This window comes from Artemia sp. Qi Xiang Cuo, chromosome 16, assembly GCF_049724085.1.
Source record: "Artemia sp. Qi Xiang Cuo chromosome 16, ASM4972408v1, whole genome shotgun sequence".
In the NCBI taxonomy this organism is placed as follows: domain Eukaryota; kingdom Metazoa; phylum Arthropoda; class Branchiopoda; order Anostraca; family Artemiidae; genus Artemia; species Artemia sp. Qi Xiang Cuo.
Window position 1 is genome coordinate 43599355 of NC_142809.1, and position 12486 is coordinate 43611840.

Sequence of the window (12486 nt, forward strand, 5' to 3'; positions counted from 1 at the left end):
AGGTCAAACATAAGTCAATCACATCTAACAATTAAAAGGTAGCAGACAGATAGGAAGTTACTATAGTATAAAGGAATCATCACGCACTTTGAACACAGATCAACACGAATTTTCACGGTGGTTGAATTCCGGTCATTACACTGTCTGCTTGTATTGGCGGGACTGTCTTGTTGTAAGCATTGTAGCTATATGGGAGACACCCCGCTCTCTATCGTTATAGCTATATAGGGAGACACCCTCGTTGTAATCATTATACCTTTACTACTAATAGAAAGGGCTGATACCCTTTTTAATAGTCGAAAGTGCTTGGAGGGAAACTAATCCCCCTCCCCCACCCACCCTCCCATTTTACTTTATTTTTAAAAACTAAATTTTTCCAAAAGATTAAAACAAAAAGCACAGTTTTAATTCTAAATCCCAACAATGCAACTCAGCAGTATCCCAAGAACGACAGAGGGTATTATGTACAAACTTTCGGGGCTGCTTCTGCTCTTAAAACTTAACCAAATCAAAATAGCGTAAGTGTATCCAAGCTATCAAAGTAAGTAAACACATTTTTTTTGCGAATGGTATAAAGTTTTCCATTTCAAGTCAACTAGAGGAGGTATGAAACTAAATTAAACACTACTATTTGTGTCCAAATTTTTAAGAGAGTGTATGTTGTTAAAAATTGCAGACAATTTTTCTCCAGTATACAAATAGCAGGCCAAACTATAAATTCTTAAAAAAAACGAAAAGATTTTAAGTATTATTTTCTTTTTCTCTGAAAAGACTATGTCAATATAAAACGAACAGAAATTATTTGAAAAAAAAATTTCCACAAAATAAGTTTTTCAAAGAAAAGTAAAGAACTCCATGAAACAAAAAATGAGCAAAAATAAAATCAAATAATCTGCCAAGCGTGAAAGTACAAATTATGTTCTTGCCTTGGGAAGGCATAGGGGTTTTGAGCCCAACTTATGTTAATTTCTGGTTGTTTTGAGTTTGACTCGGTTATTTATTGTAATTTCTGTTCGTTTTGGGTTTCATTTATTTATCAATGCTAATTTGTGATAGTTTCATGCTTGGTAGATTATTTGATTTTATTTTTGCTCATTTTTTGTTTAATGGAGTTGTTTACTTTTCTTTGAAAAACTTATTTTTGGAAAAAGATTTTTAAAATAAATTATTGTTAATAATAGTCCATCAACGGTGAAGACGGAACATTGGTTATGGATCTTTTAAGCAAGAAGCAATAGAGAAGTTTTTGATCCGCTTGGCCTACCATATACATTCTACGCGCCTCATATTAAAATTTTCTTGAGCAGAGTGGAAAATCTATTATTTAAAATCGAGAGCGGGTACAAGATCTATCAACAAAATCTGTGGTTTTCTTGCCCTTTTATATGTATTTTTCGAAGTTGCGGGCATACTTGCTTGGAATTCCTCAAGATTTATGGCAATAATCCTCGATTAAAAGACTTTCTAGTTTAAAATACTCTTTTCTACCTTTATAATATAATTTTCGGTGCCCTAAGAGTGAAATACTTTAAACATTTATGTAAATCGGTTTATTAATAAAATTTATATATACATATATAAAACACTGTGTCCCTTTAGATTTCTTCTTCTACGTATAGGTAATCATCAGAAACGATAAGTGACGACAGCTCATCAGGATTCAACTTGTATTCATCTTGAAATGTAAAGTCAGGGTCACATTTTCTACAACATAGTGTAACTTCATTTTTATTGAATTTCTTTGTAAAGTCAATAGTACTATTCTGATTCATATAATAAAATTCACATGTTTCAATTTGCTTATTTGAAGCAATGTCACATAGAAAGTTCATATATGAAGAATCACTCTCTGTAACAGCCAAATAAAAGTCTATAGGCTTATAATCATAGTAGCCGGTATCTTCACAACGATGTCGTAAAAACCAGACTCTTTGTTATTCCAGCAATTGAAGTGTGGACTAGATTCTTCTTCTCAAAAAAATTTAGAATCATGACTATACCAGTCTCTGAAAAATAAAGTGAAATCGCGCTTAGGGTTTTTCGCAATCATGCCAGGGTAAGTATTTCCATTGATCACATTTATCATAGTGACAACTGGCGCATAAGAATCCTCTATTATGAGAATCACAAATCTCTTCCAGTCATGAAATACAGTCTTTATTTTGCATTGCATATCCTCTATGCAATTTACATGGATTGCATAATTTACGCTTCTCATTGTAGTCATCAGCAAAAGTATAATTATCACACGATGACCAGCTGCCCAAAGTATACAAGCATAATGGCCAAGTGTAAAACATTTTTTCGATGCTAACTGTCTCACTTCCAAAAAGACACTGATTGAGGAAAACGAATGTTCTTCGCTGTCAGTTTTAACCCATCGACTCACTAAAAAAATGGGAAGAGTAACTGAAACTCTGTGTAATCTTCAAACAGATGTGCAATATCATTTTGTTTCGTCTCAAGTATATCTATAAATTGAGTAAAAGCCTGGGGACCACGACACATAAGTCTCAGAAAATACTCCAGTGATGGAAACTCATTTCTCATTATATTATCGATTATCCTCTTAGTGAAGATTTTCTACTGCACTGACAATCTTTGAAAACTATTAGAGGCAACACGATAGCGTTGCCTATAGCAAAGGCCATACGGCTCCAATGTTTTATTATTATTATTATTATCGATTTTTTCCCCGGAGACACGTCATAAGGAAAGCGTCGTCGTAGAAACTTCAAAGGGGGCTCATTTGATTGGAAATCGAGAGTTCTAGTGCCCTTTTTGAGGATCAAAAGTGATTGGAAGGCAACTAACACCCCTTCCACGCCCACCCGTTCCCCAAACACATCCAATCAAAATTTGAGATAGCCATTTTGTTCTACGTAGTTGATTTCCACATAGAAATTATGTTATTGAGGAAGACACTCCCCCACAGCCCTCAGGACACGGGTTGTAAGTTATGCCCTGGGAGCATATAAGGTTTTTATAGAAAGATTTGTCGTAGAAACTTCAAAAAGGACTCATTCGAGTGGAAATTCAAAGGGCTAGTGCCCTTTTCAATAGTCGAAAGTGATTGGAGGACAACTAACCCCCTTCTCGCGCCCACCTTTTCCCCAAACACATCCAATAAAAATTTTGAGATAGCTATTTTGTTCAACGTAGTTGAAAATTTTGGAAATTAGGTCTTTGAGGATAACAGCCCCCCCACAGCCGTCGGGGAAAGGGTTTTAAGTTATGCCCTGGGGGCATATACGGTTTTTATAGAAAGCATTGTCGTAGAAACTTCAGGAATGGCTCATTCAATTGGAAATTTAAAAGGCTAGTTACCTTATTATTGTCGAAAGTGATTGGAAGGCAACTAAAACCCCTTCCATGCTCACCATTTCCCCAAACACATCAAATAAAAATTTTGATGCAGCTATTTTGTTCAACGTAGTTGAAAGTTCTGAAATTATATCTTTGAGCAAAAACCTCCCCCCACAGTCTTCAGGGCAAGGGTGATATGTTATGCCCTGGAAGCATATATGGTTCATATGAAAGGATTACTCGTATAAACTTCAGAGAGGGCTCATTTGATTGGAAATTGAAAGTTTTAGTTCACTTTTTAAGTGTCAAAAGATATCGGAGGGTAACACGCTTCCCTCCCCCGAGCGCTTTTTCACAAATGCATCCGATAAAAATTTGAGGTAGCCATTTTGTTAAAAATAGTTCAAAGATCATATAACAAAAACTCCTTTACGTATGGCCATTTCGCAAAAAATAGTTCAAAGGTCAGATAAGAAAAAATCCTGTGTCGACAACGGGGCAGGCGTTATAAGTAATGCTCTGAGGGCATATATGGTTCTTATGGAAGGTATGCTGGCATAAACTTCGGAGAGGGCTCATTTGATTGGATATTGAAAGTTTTAGTTTACTTTTAAAGAGTCATTAGATTTCGAAGGGCAACAGGCTCCCCCCCCTCCATGCCCTTTTTTCCTCAAACCCATCCGATAAGAACTATTAGATAGCCATTTTTTTTAAATAGTTCAAAGATCACACAATGAAAACTCCAGGGTCGATAACACCCCCCAGGGCCCGGAGGTAGGCGTTGTAAGTAATGCTGTACTACTACTACTACTAACAACTCACCGCAGCACCAAGCCGCCTGAGGCCAACACAGCTACGCACGATCCTCCTCCACCCCAATCTATTCAAAGCCTCCCTTTTTACACCCTCCCACAAAGCTCTCATTTCCTTTAAATATTTCTTTATGACGTCCTTCCACCCCAGACAAGAACGATCTGCTTTCCGTTTAGCCCTAGATGGTTGGCCGAAAAGAACAACCTTTGGCAATCTGTCATCCTTCATCCGCACAACGTGCCCTAACAACCTCAACCTTTCTTTCATTATAGCCCTAGAGAGCGGTATTGAACCACATTTTTCGTATAGCCTATTGTTTGAAATACGGTCAGTTAGCCGGGTACCCAGAACAATCCTTAAGCAATATCTCTGGAAAACATTTAGCAAATCTTCATCCGCTTTTCGGAGCGTCCATGCTCCGAAAACCAAAAATGCTCAGAATCGAAAATAAATGGGATTTGCAAATTTGGAGGGAAAACTAAAAATACTCAGAAAGTTCATTTTGAATTTCTTTCATAGAAATGCAAGAGTTGGAATATTTCAGTAGTGTTTTGTTGTGCTTTACCTTGTCACAGTTACATTCTGTTGATTTTCATAGTTCATTTTGAATTTCTTTCATTTAAACACGAGAGTTGGAATATTTCAGTAGTTTTTTGTTGTGCTTTACCTTGTCACAGTTACATTCTCTTGATTTTTCGATGTTCATTTTCAATTTATATCATGAAATGCAAGAATTGAAATAATTCAGTATTGTTTTGTTGTGCTTTACATTGTCAAAGTTACATTCTGTTGATTTTCATAGTTCATTTTGAATTTCTTTCATTGAAATGCAAGCACAACAAAACACTACTGAAATATTCCAACTCTTGCATTTTACGACAGAAATTCAAAATGAACATCGAAAAATCAAGAGAATGTAACTGTGACAAGGTAAAGCACAACAAGTCACTACTGAAACATTCCAACTCTTGTATTTTACGACAGAAATTCAAAATGAACTTCGAAAAATCAAGAGAATGTAACTGTGACAATGTAAAGCACAACAAGTCACTACTGAAATATTCCAACTCTTGCATTTCACGACAGAAATTCAAAATGAACTTTGAAAGATCATGAGAATGTAGCTGTGACAAGGTAAACCACTACAAGACACTACTGAAATATTCTAATTCTTGCATTTAACGACAGAAATTCAAAATGAACTTTGAAAAATTAAGAGAATGTAACTGTGACAAGGTAAAGCACAACAAACTATTACCAAAATTTTCCAACTCTATCATTTCAACGAAAGAAATTCGAAATGAACTTTGAAAAATCAAGAGAATGTATCTGTGACAAGGTAAAGCACAACAAGTCACTTCTGAAATATTCCAACCCTTGCATTGCAACGAAAGAAATTGAAAATGAACTATGAAAAATTAAGAGAATGTAACTGTGACAAGGTAAAGCACAACAAAAAACTACTGAAATATTCCAACTCTTGCATTTCAATGAAAGAAATTCAAAATGAACTATGAAAATCAACAGAATGTAACTGTGACAAGGTAAAGCACAACAAAACATTACTGAAATATTTCAACTCGTGAATTTCACGACAGAAATTGAAAATGAACTTCGAAAAATCAAGAGAATGTAACTGTGACAAGGTAAAGCACAACAAAACACTACTGAAATATTCCAACTCTTGTGTTTCACTGAAGGAAATTCAAAATGAACTTTCTGAGTATTTTTAGTTTTCCCTCCAAAATTGACCCCCCCGCCCCGGCCCTCAGACATGGGGGAACGAAGGGCCTCTGAGCCTTGCCCTTGAGGAAGATCACCTTTATTTTCGATTCTTTGCATTTTTTATTTTCCCTCCAAAATTGACCCCCCCCAGCCCCAGCCCTCAGAAATGGGGGAACGAAGGGCCGCTGAGCCTTGCCCTTTAGGCAGATCCCGATTTATTTTTGATTCTGCTTATTTTGATTCCCCCACCAAAACTGACCCCCCCTCCCCTGCCCTCAGAAATGGGGTAAGGAAGGGCCGCTGAGCCTTGCGCTCGAGGTAGATCCCAATTATTTTCGATTATGAGCATTTTTGGTATTGCCTCCAAAATTGACCCTTCACGTTAAAAAATTATCCAATCACTAATTACCCCTTTTTTGCAAATGTCAATCAATGAATTCCAATTGTAAAAGCGTGGTTAATCATGTAACCTAACCCACAGTACAACGGTTTGATATTCGTAGCCTACTGCCAGGAACCAGTGGAGGGATCCGTGCTTGTAATTGCTAATCCCATTAACCCTTTTATCCTTCGTCAATTACATGCTCCAAAAATATGTCATTCAGAGATTTCACGTTAAAAAATTATCCAATCACTAATTACCCCTTTTTTGCAAATGTCTATCGCTCTGAATCTCTTTGAAAAGGTGTAGAGGTCCCATAGAAACGTCTTCCTATGGCCTCTATAGAACGTGGTTCCTATGGCCTCTATAGAATAACATGGTAATTCCTAGGGCCTCTATAGAATTCAATATAAGCATACTACTTTTGACCACTGTCATCACTGCAGCTTCTATTATTCTAATCTTTGTTAGCAGACTTTGCTTACGGCTGTTCAAAACTTTTTTTTAACTATGAAAAAAACACCCTGGGCCTTGACTATTTGACTTTCCACATTTTCAATGATCCCACCATCTTTACCAATAATGCTACAAAGGTAAGTGAAGCTGTCCACCTGATCAATCTTTTTATTACCCAACGTCACATTTTCATCTTCACTTATTCCTAGCTTTAGTGACTTAGTCTTCCTAACATTAATTTTCAAACCAATTCTAGCACCCTGAACTCGCAAAACCTCTAAAACTTCATTCATTTTGCTCACACTTTCAGCTAGGATGCTTAAATCATCAGCATAATCCAAGTCCAGGAGACTTTTTCCTCCCCATTTGATTCCGTGGTCTCCCATTGCCTTTCCTGTGCTCCTTAAAACAAAGTCCATCAAAATAATCCATATAAAGGGGGATAGAACACAGCCCTGCTTAACTCCTGATTTAATACAAAACCAACTGCTTACCTCATTTCCTACCTTAACTGCAGCAGTGTTATTCTTGTACATAGCACTAATCCCATTAACGTATTTGTCTGGTATACCTTACAAGGATACAACCTTTACCAAAGCTCTTCTATCAACAGCATCAAACACTTGCTCGTAATCTATAAAACTGAGGACCAAAGGTGTTTGAAAACTCAGGCACTTCTCAATTATTAGCCTAAGAGTGAAAATTCGGTCGACACATCCTCTACCTTTTCTACAACTGCACTGCTCTTCTCTTAAAACTTTGTCTGCGGCATCTCTCAGTCTAAAATGTATCATATTACTAAGTAATTTACTATCTACAGAGACCAGACTAATGCCTCGATAATTACGACGCTCGCTTTCATCACCTTTCTTATAAAGTGGCTTAATTAAAGTTTTCCTAAAATCATTAGGTACTTCCCCTTTTTCAAAAATCATATTCATAATCTTCAATAGCTTATTTCTGACCTCAGAGCCACCATACTTAAGAAACTCATTTACCGCCCTATCAGCACCTGGAGCCTTATTATTCTTTAATCCTTTTAGTACTGTTGCTAATTTCTCCTCACAAAACAAATCTTCCTTCACATCCAAAGTATCACAAACTTTTTCATTTTCCTCTATATTTTTTCCTGCAACTCTATCTCGGTTAAGCAAGTTCTCAAAATGTTCGGCCTATCTCTCTTTAGTTTTTTCCTTATCGCTAATTGCGACCCCATTCCTATCTTTAACTGGGACAAGTCCGGATTGACTACTCCCTCCCAATTTGTTAATGTGCCAGTAGAAAATTTTACTATTATGCCGTCTAGCTGCATCTTCCAGATCCTCGGCAATTTTATCCATGGCCTCCACTTCACACCTCCTTAGTTCTATTTTAATGCTTTCTCCACTTTCTTTACATTTCTTTTGTTTTCATACGATTTATCACTCAGATAATTCTTGTACAAGTCCTTTCTCCTTTCTATTAAACATAAAGCTTTTTCACTAATATTCTTAGCTGCGGTTCTAGCTTTCTTCCCTAAGACGCCTACAGCAACTTCACAAATTATTTTTCTACAATTATTCCAATCTTCTTCCACATTACCAAACTTTAAACTCTCAAGTATAGCATTCAACTGTTCCTGGACAGTTTCTCTCAAATTCTCATCCTGGAGTGTACCAACATCATAACTTCCCGGAAGGTAATTACCCTTCCGATATTTCAGCTTTAAATTAACCCTTGACATTACTAGATGGTGATCTTTATTTTTAACATCAATAATAGCACTCCTATATACCCTAGTATCTTGTATTGATCCTCCTAGTCTTCGGTTTACTTTAACATAATCAATAAGGTTTGCTCTCTTACCATCACTTGAATACAAAGTTAACTTATGAGCCACTTTATGACCAAATACTGTGTTGGTTATGACTAGATTGTTATAACTACAAAATTGCAAAAGTCTGTATCCATTATTGTTTTATTTTCCTACACCAAATTTACCTAGGCTGGTATACCATCTATCCCTGTTTCTACCAACCTGGGCATTGAAATCTCCCAGTAATAACATCATATTTCTACCTGAGACCTTGTCTATTTGCTCCTGTAACTTTAAGTAAAATTCATCTGAGTCCCTAGTATCTCCGTCAGTCGATTCTACAGGGGCGTATACTACTATAACTGATACCCTGAACTTTCTAGTCATAAAATAGGCAATTAGTATTCTATTATTAATACCTTCCCAGCCTAAAGAAGACTTAGCAGCTTCCTTATTCATCATGAGCCCTACTCCCTGTCTATGTACACCATCCTTCATGCCTGAGTAAACAAATTCTATATCACCTAATTTCATGGTTCCTACCCCTGGGATATGAGTTTCTGAAACTCCTAATAAGTCCAGTTCGAATCATCTGAATTTGTCAGTCAAAATGTCGATACAATAGTAATTTTTTAATGCCGTAACATTCCAAGTTCCAATTTTCATGTTCTTTAAATCAATTAAATTATTTTCGCCTCAGGAACAGCAATGATCCCGGATACCAGTGAAGGACGGGGATCATATATCTTCTCAAGTCTACACCGAAGTGCTTAAGCCGGCTTAGAACCGGACAGCAAGAAGTCCCTGGGACCTCCAGAATGAATGGAGGCTTTGCGCAATCCTGGGCCCATATTGGTCACAACATGGTTTTCAGCACTTGGCGATGCTCTTCTATCAGCAAGAGTCGAAATCCTGCACTGAACATCTCAAGCCTATTACCTCCGACTCATTATATATTCATGCCTACAAATATTATGCTACTACGGGGAGGCAACCCATAATAGATAAATTAGCTAGGAAGAGGTTTTTCAGCCCAAAGCCGCCCATCAAAACATACCAAGCCCGAATACTGTATCGTTTAATAGGCTATAATTTCCTCGAGGGGCGCCACTCCTCAAGTGGGAATAGAGTTGACCGCAAGGTCCCCAGTCTTGCGGGTACCCCGAAAAGGTCGAGGCAACCCTCTGCAGAGGCCGTTGTCCATAGATCTGGATCTTACGCCCTGCCACAGTTGTCCTCCTATAGAGAATCCTCCCGCGATGGTGTTCTGAATCACCATGCAATTTAACCCATTACTGGGAGAAGGTATGCAACTCATGGAACTTGTGGACAACCAGTGGGCCCTTTTGAGTGTACATTTGAGGGGCCTTCTTCCTCCTCCGCCTGTATTTATGACCCCGGGCGAGGGTGTCCCAAATTCTATTATGGACCCCCAGGGACAAGGTCCCCCCTTGGTCCGTGCCTCCTATGGAGGTACCCAAACCCGCAAACTACTTATAAATATATATAACTCACTGAATATATAAGTTATATACAGAAATATAGAACTCACTGAAATATTTAACCTACTACTTATAAATATATATAACTCACTGAATATATAAGTTATATTCAGAAATATAGAAGTCACTGACATATTTAAACTACTACTTATAAATATATATAACTCACTGAATATATAAGTTATATACAGAAATATTCAACTTACTGACATATTTAACCTACTGCTTGTGAATACATATAACTCACTGAGCTCATAAGTTATAGACGTAAATATATAACTTACTGACATATTTAACCTACTACTTATAAATACCTATAACTCACTGAATATCTAAGTTATATACAGAAATATATAACTTACTGACATATTTAACCAACTACTTATGAATACATATAAGTCTCTGAATATATAAGTTATATACAGAAATATATAACTTACTGACAAATTTAACCTACTACTTATAAATATTTATAACTCACTGAATATATAAGTTATATACAGAAGTTTAGAACTCACTGACATATTTAATCTACTACTTATAAACATATATAACTCATTGACTATATAAGTTATATACAGAAATATGTAACTTACTTACATACTTAACGTACTACTTATGAATACGATTAACTCACTGAATACATAGGTTATATACACAAATATACAACTTCTGACATATTTAACCAACTACTTATAAATATATATAACTTACTGAATATATAAGTTATATACAGAAATATAGAAATTACTGACATATTTAACCTACTACTTATAAATATATATATATAACTCACTGAATATATAAGTTATATACAGAAATATATAACTTACTGACATATTTAACCTACTACTTATAAATATATATGACTCACTGAATATATAAGTTATATACAGAAATATATAACTTACTGACATATTTAACCTATTACTTATAAATATATATAGCTCACTGAATATATAAGTTATATACAGAAATATATAACTTACTGATATATTTAACCTACTACTTGTAAATATAGATAACTCACTGAATATATAAGTTATATACAGAAATATATAACTTACTGACGTATTTAACCTACTACTTATAAATATATATAACTCACTGAATATATAAGTTATATACAGAAGTATAGAACTTGCTGACATATTTGACCTAATACTTATAAATATATATAACTCACTGAATATATAAGTTATATACAGGAATAATTAACTTACTGACATATTTAACCTACTACTTATAAATATATATAACTCACTGAATATATAAGTTATATACAGAAATATATAACTTACTGACATATTTAACCTACTACTTATGAATATATATAACTCACTGAATATATAAGTTATATACAGAAATATATAACTTACTGACATATTTAACCTACTACTTATAAATATATATATATCTCACTGAATATATAAGTTATATACAGAAATATATAACTTACTGACATATTTAACCTACTACTTATAAATATATATAATTCACTGAATATATAAGTTATATACAGAAATATATAACTTACTGTTCATGATTCATTCTAACAGTTAATGAATTCATTAACTTTTTTTGCTTGTGACGCTCTCTTTATTTCAATACATCAATACTATGGTTGAAATCTTCTACTAAGTTTAATATTTTACTAGTTTTCCTACACTTTTCTATATTTCCCATACAATTCACCTATTACAGCAATTTAGACAGAAATTATCATCCAGTTACGCCAAATTTTGGACTTTATTTCAATTTATTAGTTCAGGAAAACTCAAATGTAAACTTTAACCAATTTTTGAGCAACATTTTTATACTGACCTGGGTCCTTAGAATTTTTTTTTTCTAGAAGCAAAACCAGAAGTTGAAACTTTCTTCTATTGTAAGCTCCTATAAACTAACTAAGTAATGCTCTGGGGGCATATATTGTTCGTATAGAAGGGAAGGTCGTATAAACTACGTGGAGAGGGCTCATATGATTGGAAATTGAAAGTTGTCGTTCACTTTTTAAGAGTCAAAAGAGATCGGAGGGCAACTAGCCCCACTCTCCACGCCCTATTTTCCTCAAAACAATCCGATAATAACGTTGAGAGAGCCTTTTTTCAAAATACTTCAAAGGTCAGATAACAAAAATTCCGGTGTCGACACATCCCCCCGGGGCCCGGGGGCAGGCATTGTAAGCTATGTCCTGGGGCAGTATGGGGTTCTTACGAAAGGGATTCTCGTATGAACTTCAGAGAGGGCTCATTTGAATGAAAATTAAAAGTTGTAGTACATTTTCTCAGCGTGAAAAAGATCGGAGGGCAACTAGCCCCTCCCGCCCTCCAGACCTTGAACCCATCCGATAAAAATTTGAAGTGAACATTTTGTTAAAAATAGTTCAACTATCAGATATTAAAACTTCGGGGTCGACACAATCCCCTAGGGCACAGGGACAGGCGTTGTAAGTTATACACTGGGCATATATATGGTTCTTATAGAAGGGATAATCGTATAAATTTCAG